Source organism: Rhipicephalus sanguineus, chromosome 4 (assembly GCF_013339695.2).
Source record: "Rhipicephalus sanguineus isolate Rsan-2018 chromosome 4, BIME_Rsan_1.4, whole genome shotgun sequence".
Lineage (NCBI taxonomy): Eukaryota > Metazoa > Arthropoda > Arachnida > Ixodida > Ixodidae > Rhipicephalus > Rhipicephalus sanguineus.
Window position 1 is genome coordinate 197385609 of NC_051179.1, and position 8395 is coordinate 197394003.

An 8395-nucleotide genomic window follows, 5' to 3' on the forward strand; every position below is an offset into this window, starting at 1 on the left:
CTCCTACGTGCACTGCGATTATCGATGTGCCAGGCCTCTACCATTGGACGCATTTCTTCATTCATGTGCTTGTACAAAACTGTGCATTCATTAAATTTTGGCAAGCATTTACGCTCTCGACAATGTAAAGATAGATTAGGTGATGAGCCCCCGGTTAGCGATCTCGGCGTTTGAGGCGTCTTGACTCTCTTGTGTCCATGTTTGCATGCCTCATCTTTTTAACATGTATTCATATAGTTTGTAAGAGAAATAGGTTGCTAGTGAGTTGTTTGAAAATTATGTTTAGGACGGACACCAAAATAGCAGTGTAAATTAAATTTAAGCGATGAATGCATCGAGCTGCATTAGAAAACGATATAATGGAGAAATATAGCCGCTTGCTGTTTGCTTATACTCGTCTCAGTTTTTTGTCTGATATGCCTTGACAATGACCAGATGTCATGTTGGATGCTACTAATTGGTTATGAGCTATACACAGACGAAGCAGTGGCTGTTTGGATACTTTCTAAACTACTACCCCAAGGGGCGATAAAAGTTAGTTTGGGTTACGTGAGGCATGCTAGAAAAAGGGAACATGTTTCTGATCTTTTTGTTTTCCTGGCAGACATTCTACACAAACTTGTCCAAAGGCGCAAGGAAGGCACGCACAGATGGACACAGAAATCATGGGACTTCCACAGAAGCTGTGAATGAGCATTAACCTGTGAGTATGTGTCTTAAACTTTTTGCTGAAACCTTCAATTTTGGCTGAACAATCATATTGACGCTTTGTATTCCTTGATTTGTAGTGCAATATTGTTGCACCTTGTTGCTTTCACAGCTGCACTGCACAGCAGAACACTTGAGTCTGGTACAGGGCCCAAAAAGTAGCACCTAGATGACCAAATGGCGGCAGCCAATTGCTTCCGCAATCAATGCAGTAGTGCAAAAAAACAGCACAAAAGTCGAAGCACAAAGAAAGGAAGAGAAACAGAGCTGTACTCGTGTGCTCAGCCTTCTGCACTGCTTTGTTCTCACTATGTCGTACGAACCAAGCATCCACTTTGGCTTATGTAGTCCAGCTCATACGCTTGGAAGTGTTTTCCAACGGCAGGATTACTGGCTATCTAGCTTGTGAAGTCAATCTAAAGTGCGTGCTTATTGGTGTAGGCTTGTGTGAATCTACCATTGAGATGAAAATGCAGCTGCGTTTCAATATTTTAGCCAGTATAGATCGTGAATGGAATTTGGAGCTGTGACAGCAACACTTCTAGAGGGGGCGTGTTGCTAAATTATTGTGTATTTCTCTATGTTTGCATGTTAAAAAACATAGCTGGTTAAAATTAGACAAGACTTTACGCTATCTCTTAACATATGACCTTCCGTGCTGTTTGAAGGCATCAACCCATATGAAATGCACTGTGCCTTTGTGTGTGTGCCAAAGATTAGGAGTCATTATACTAGAGATAGATAAAAATAGGTCAGAAGTTAAAGCAATTTTTTCACAATCAACTTCTTGTGGGTAGTTATTAAGAGCAGGGATTTGAAGTAATTTAGCAATACAAGCAGACTAGTGCTTCGTTTTAGTGTCTGACAGTGCACACTGTTTTATTTTAGTACCTATTGGGTCATTTCACGCCAGTGTGCCAGGTCGTTTCTTCACCATATCCAATATTTGAAAAACTGGTTAAAATATAAGACGGTGGCGCAAAATGGGACAAGGACGAAGCAGAATGAAGAGAGGTTGTTTCGGCCTTGCCCCATTTTGCGCCACCGTCTTATATTTTAACTATGCACGAACTAGCCCAGCAACAAACTTTTCTGAAAAACTGGTGATGTTATGCTTCAGCGTGGGAAGTAGTCGTTCAAGCGTTATTTTCGGGAAAAGAATTTCGTGATGCAGCAAAGACCTTTCAAACCTTGCATGCAGAAATGAAGCTCTGTCAGGCAAATTGACACATGATTATTCCTTCGAGCTATTACTACAAAGCATTTGTTTCTTTAACATAGTCACCAATATTTGATGACTGTGATAGTCTAATTTATTTTCATTTCAATTTATGCTATTTGCAGTCGTGAGGAAACATCGCAAAATGCAGCATTTTTAAGTATATTGTAAAAAAGACTGAATGTTTCGTATGAAATATATTCACAGTATAAGTTAAGTGCATTTACCAAGGGTTGAAAATGCTGCTGGCATAAAGAAGCAGAAATGTTATCAAAATTGACACTTGGAAGAAATAGCGTTTGAACCCATATTGCGGGTTCTCTTTCACAGTGTGGCATTCTAAGCAAAAATATCGCCTACACATAATAGTGTGCTTTCCTCTTGCGATAATTTAGACAGTTTTTAAGGTGTAATATTATCTTCAAGCGAAAAATAAATGTTTCAAATGAAAAATAACTACATACGCAACGAAAACAAATGAGAGTTAATCCCTTCTTCTAGACATTTCGAACCCACTATTGTTAAAATGCCACGTGCTTCCGTTGACAATCATTCAGCGAAACGTACACCCTCCCGTCTCCTGCCCCCCGCTTTTAGTTCTTTTTTTTCGCGTTCCTTAAAAAAATGACTCACCCAGTCGTCACGGTAGCCTCTCCCCCCCCCCCCTCCCCGACCCCTTCTCTCTTCTGGTGGGGACGGCACGAAGCATATACACACGATAGCTAAGGAAATCAGTTCCAGCCTTGAAGAAGACAAGTCCACTTGTCGAAACGTTGGCTCGAGCACCCACCCCCTGTTTACGGATTTTTTCATCGCAGCTTCCATCTTCTACTTCCTGCTGGTTTTTAGGTTCTGTGAAGTTGCTTGTAGCTTTGCCTTCACTGCACAACACATCACTGTTCTTGCATGATATTTCAGACAGAAGTATTGCTTAAATCTGCAACATTTGGACTTGCACTATATGAGGACAGGGGCACCCGCGTGAATCCTGTGCCAATGTGCTGTGCAGCGAAGGTCAAGGAACGAGACTCTTCGTGCAAGCTACGCATTATTCACTTGAATAAATTGTTTTTAGCCTACAACCAAGCAGTATTTTTTTAAATGGAATACATATTGCCAGCAAAGTATACGAGACAATAATGTCTTGGCGACATTTCTGCTTGGAATGCTGCAATACGGGTCAAAAATCTGTTTTTTCTGACTCTGTTACAGTTTGGGTGTAACGTTTCTGTTTATTTTGTTTTCACAGTAGTTTTATGATAAAGTGGATATCGCTTTACCTATTTATTTGATTATTAATTAATTTATTTACTTATTTAATAATTACTTAAGAATACTGCTGACACCAGTGAGCAGTGTTGCAAAGTGAGCTCCCATGATAAGTTACACATAAAATGATCTTGCTAAGCAAAAACAGGAGCATAACATATACAAAACACAAGATAAAGCAAGAACATCTAAACAACCATCTTAAGGAAAATGATAAGGGAACAGCACAAAAAATTAAGTCACTGAACTTTAGACAATCAACTGCGGGTATTCCATACGAAAGAATTGGTCTTTCTCCTGATAAATGTTAATATTAGAACTTCAGCATTTTGCAATGTTTCCTCATGGTTGAAAAATGTAACTTGAAATGCAAATTAGTAAGCTATTTTAGCCATGAAACACTGCCACCTCCAGATTAAAGAAGCAAATACTTTGCATTACAACGGGAACAAACAGCGCTGTACACGGGACGAAGAAAGAAGAATAGACGAGGGTGCTGTCGCCCTCGTCTACCTTTTTTTTCGTCCTGTGTCCAGCGCTCTTTGTTCCCGTCGTAATCACATACTAACCAGCCCAGTTAGGTGTTCTCCTGAAATATTTTGCTCTAGTTGCTCCAAGCAATAACTTTGTTATAAGTTATCTTGCATGACACAGTTTCATATTTGTAGATGGATGGATGCTATGGGTGTTCCCTTTAAAGCGAAGCACTGACATGTAAGTGGCCAAGCCCAATTTTTGAATTGGCTTTATGCCTTTCCTACCTGAATTAAATTTCTTTCCTTAAAAAACTTATAAATTGGTAGCTCATCTTTCGGCATTGTACATAAGAACCCTTGTTTTTGTGCAAGTTTGTTTTTGGCTGTTCTCCCTGCTTTTCCACTACCAATCCTCCATCTGTCTTTTACTGATTTCTCTTGCGGAGATGTCCATCTTTATAAAGCTTTCTCTAAACCTAGGGCTTCGTGAGACCTAGTTCCCAACACGCACATGGGTGGAAATTTTTACATTTATTTAAAAGGTGGTCCATCATTTCCATATCTCTCTCACAACCAGTAAATGTGACGCCCACTTACTGGATCTCACTTTATGACTGCATATTCTACGGTGAGATGTCCTCGCTTCAAACATAGTACTACATATTATAATATGCTTCCCTCCTTACTTCTTCCTTATCCTTCCGATAGTTGCTCAGAGCTATTCTTTTTTTAGTATTTGCTATCCATTAAATCATCTCCACCTCTCTTACATTGCGCCTAACGCTTATCGTGCACAGTTTATTGCACGCTCTCAGCATAACGAAATTTCGTCCTGGAAAATATTACTTGACTACAGGTATGATATTTTTATCAGCATGATCTTTTGTAGCGTTACCTACACTGGCCTAGCCGAGCCAGTTTCGCGTGGCTCCTCAAATGCCGCGCTGCGCATGCCCGAGGATCAGTGATGTCCCACAGCTGGCGCATAGGAGCCGGCACCTCCCGCGTACTCCGCCGCTGCCGCGCGCGACCCGCTGCCGCCGGTCTGCGCTTTCCAGAGGAGTGACGTCGTAGCCGAGGTAGACGTACTGGCGCCGGCGCGCGCGCAGCTATTCGAGTTCGCTGTGCAGTCGCCGTCTGACACTGCGCTGGAGCCGCTTGATAGCGCCTCTGACTGGCGTTTGCCACTGCGGTTAAGCCATGAAGAAGGACAGCGCAAATGCTCCTCAACGGCGCAGAAAAGCGGAGAAGCTTAACTCATCGGATCCCGAAGTAGTTACTTGGGAAAATAAATATACATGTGCCATGTGTGTGTCATTGGAGCAGCAGTAAGCATGATAATCAAGCTAATCCTAAACAATCAGGAAAGCTAAGAACAAGCAGCTGAACCTTGGCTAACGCTACGTTATCCTGGCATAGCCAAGCTAAGCCGCTGCAACATTTTTTCAACAGCAAAGGTGTTAGTTGAAAAACCACCTTGTATACTTAAAAAATGGGGATGACTAATTCATACCTTGTTTATTAAAGTTAACCGTTTCCAATTTTTTATGCTTGTTATTTGTGTTGTGCTTGCCGCAGTGTTTGTAGTCTTTAAGGGTCTGGTATATTTAAAGGGTTGAATAGCCCGTTACGTGCTTATGGCACTGCAGCTTAAGTATTGCACTCGCTATCATTGCCGTAGTAGCATTTGGTAGAGTTGAAGCCTGTAATGCTCATGAAAAAATTCTTGAACAACGAATGTTGTTGGAGCTAATGATTCGACAAGAGGACTCATCTTTATATGGGCAGCAAATCGCATCAAGGTTGCTGCCACAACTTAGACACATCATTTTGTTGAAACATTGCCTCCAACAACAGGCTTTGTTGAATAGTTTGACATTCGTTCAAGCCGCCATCTTCAGCTCAACTTCTGTCGCGTTAAGATGTACAGGATATACAACTGTCATGTTGTGTTCTGGTAGAATTCAAGAGCTGTTGACAGCAAGCCTTGCGTCTCAATTTAATGCTCATCCTTTACGTTTAGGCTTTAATCTTTGTCATCTTCAGCCTTATTATATGTCCACTGGAGCAGTAGGCCTTCGTAGTGGTCTACAATTCGCCTCGTCTTGTGCGAGCTGATTCCATTTTATACATGCTAAATTCTTCATTTCTTCACCCACGTAACTCTCGGCCTTCTCGGCAGCATTAAGTAGTTACAAAAAATGTAAGTGTTAAGACTTTTGCTGCAACATCATGACAATAATTGAATATAATTGATTATGCACGTACATAAATACTCTTGCAGTTAACCTTGAAATTTTCTGTACTATAGCAATAAGTCTTCGTAAAATCACGCTGCTTGTTTTTCATATGATCAAAGTACCGTTTCCGCTTTTTTGATTTCTGAAACAGTGATGCTAAGTCAGGCCATGTACACATGCACCATAGCAATGCTTAAATGCGTATAAATCCTGAAAATTGATCTTGCTCTAGGTGTTTTCTTTCACTTCTTTTTCAGACGTACAGAAAGGAGCGAAGTGGAGCTGTCCATGGGCCGTGCACACAGCTTCTAAGCAGGCTTACAACACCTTTGACAATTATGTTCTGGAATATATCTGCAAAAGTGACATTTAAAGAAGCATGTAGTAGTGTACTTCATTGTTTATTTGGCCTTAAGCAGCAGGTATGCTTCACTCATCTGCGAGTTCACGCAGTACAGTGCATATACACATGGCATACTACCCCCACATCTACCAGATCGGGATGTGTAGCTGGATTATAAAATGTTCACTTTGACTTAACACAACATTCTCAGTATACGCTGGCAAAAATAAGCGGAGTTACCGGTCCACTAGTCCCACATTTCCTTGTAAACATCTCGTACGGGGCCGCTGTTGTTAATGCATTAAGCTGGGCTAGTTGGTATTGATTGTATGCTTCCATATTGCTAGCGAACACGCACAAAGGACGACATAGAAAGAAACAGGATAACTCTAGCGGTTGTCCCGTCTCTTCCTATGTCGTTCATTGTGCGTGGTCGCTAGCAATATGGAAACCGCTGTTGTTGCAAGCCAATGCGCCGCAACGAATGAACCATGATTCCACGATTTTTCTTTTCCTCTCACCTTTTTACACGAGGCAGCGTTTTCGAATAGATTAGGTCGAAGTTATGCCTTGTCATTCAGCAGCCTTCAACAAGCTCCGTCTTAGAACATGTTGCATGGGTGGTTTTCGCAGCATCCTCTTTGTGTTCTTCTTTAACCTTCGATGACCTTCCACCCGTTTCGCCTATGCAAGTCGTGTCGCAATCCTCACATTGTACTTTGCAGATGACCCCGCTCTAATCTTCGGCGGTTTTTGTGTAAACCTTGTCCTTAGGACATGTGTTCACAAAGCCCAAAGACCGCACACCTGCGCATGATTAGAGCAGGGTCATCTACAGAGTATGATGCGGGGAATACGACACCACTTACATCAGCGAAACGGGCAGGAAAGGCCAAAGACGTTCAAAGAATGCAAAGGGGGGACGTTGCTAAAGCCACCCATGCAGCGGATTTTAAGACAGCTCGTTGAACACTGCTGGACGACAGGTTATAGCTTCGACCTAAACAATGCGACGATGCTGGCTCAGGAACGAAGGTGGGGGAAAAGAAAACTATTGGAATTGTGGTTCATACGTCACAAAGCATCTGCTTGAAACAACAACCACAGACCCATACTGAACGTGCACGAGGACGTATCTGGCTAGTGGACTGGTGAACCTCCGCTCACTTGTTGCCAGTGTATACTGAGACTGCTACCTGCATAGGTGGCAAAGCTTCTACGGGATTTTGTTCATAAAAACAAAGCATTTTTATATTTTGCAAACAGATTTCATGGTGCAGCTGTGGTAAAAAACCATTATTTTGCAATAAGGCAAATGTGCCGTATTATGTTCGACAATGCCGGCAGACCTTTCTGCAGTATCATAACGCAGGAAGTACGTAAGAGGACTTTCTTTGAAGGAAATTGTTGCATTCTGGTCACGGAATGGTGTTCGAATTCAAACGATGTGACGGAGGGCTTTGTCTTATCTGTGCTAACGAAACCACTGAGTAAGAAGACTCGTTTTTAGAGAAATCGTTTAATTAGGATCACGGAAAAGTGCTCGGCAACGCTATACCTTCAGCTTTGTCCGTGAACAGGGGCCAAATTTTTTGCAACGTTAGCAGACACCATCAAGCGACGCAGTAGTCGGAGCATCGTAATTTGGATATTTTGTTTACATGGAGCGATATAGTGTGCAGTGCTGTCTCCCCGGTACTGCTTCGCTGCGCGTCAGGCAGTCGTGCGGTTTGGAATATATCCTGTGAAATTGTACCTAGTTTATAAGTATGGCGTCAAATTGTTTTCGTATCGGTACTGAACTTTCCTCTTCTTGGTTTTCATGCTCTCAGGCTCAGTAAGTGCGCTCGAGCTGGAGTCTCGGCTGCTGACCCGAAGGTCGCAGGTTCGAGCCCGCCCGCAGCGATCGCCTTTCCAGGAGGCGAAATGCTGGGGATCCGTGTTCTGTGCGATGTCGGCGCACGTTATAGAACCAAAGGTGGTCAAAGTTGTGCGGAGCTCTCCACTACGGCATGCCTCATAATCATATTGTGGTTCTGGCGCGCAAAACCCGGATGACGCGTTCTCATGAACTGTTCCACATACGGAACACGTCATGAGCACTTTCCAACTCGCCCAACTTGCTACATTATTATTATTA

General features: G+C 42.5%; 1 long non-coding RNA gene across 1 annotated transcript; it reads left to right on the top strand.

The window, feature by feature from the left end:
• The first annotated feature begins 323 nt into the window (after window positions 1-323).
• LOC125758426 (uncharacterized) lies at window positions 324-6237 on the top strand. Its single transcript, XR_007416045.1, has 3 exons — window positions 324-703; window positions 3865-3910; window positions 6170-6237. It is a non-coding gene; the product is annotated as an uncharacterized LOC125758426 (long non-coding RNA).
• Window positions 6238-8395: the final 2158 nt, after the last annotated feature.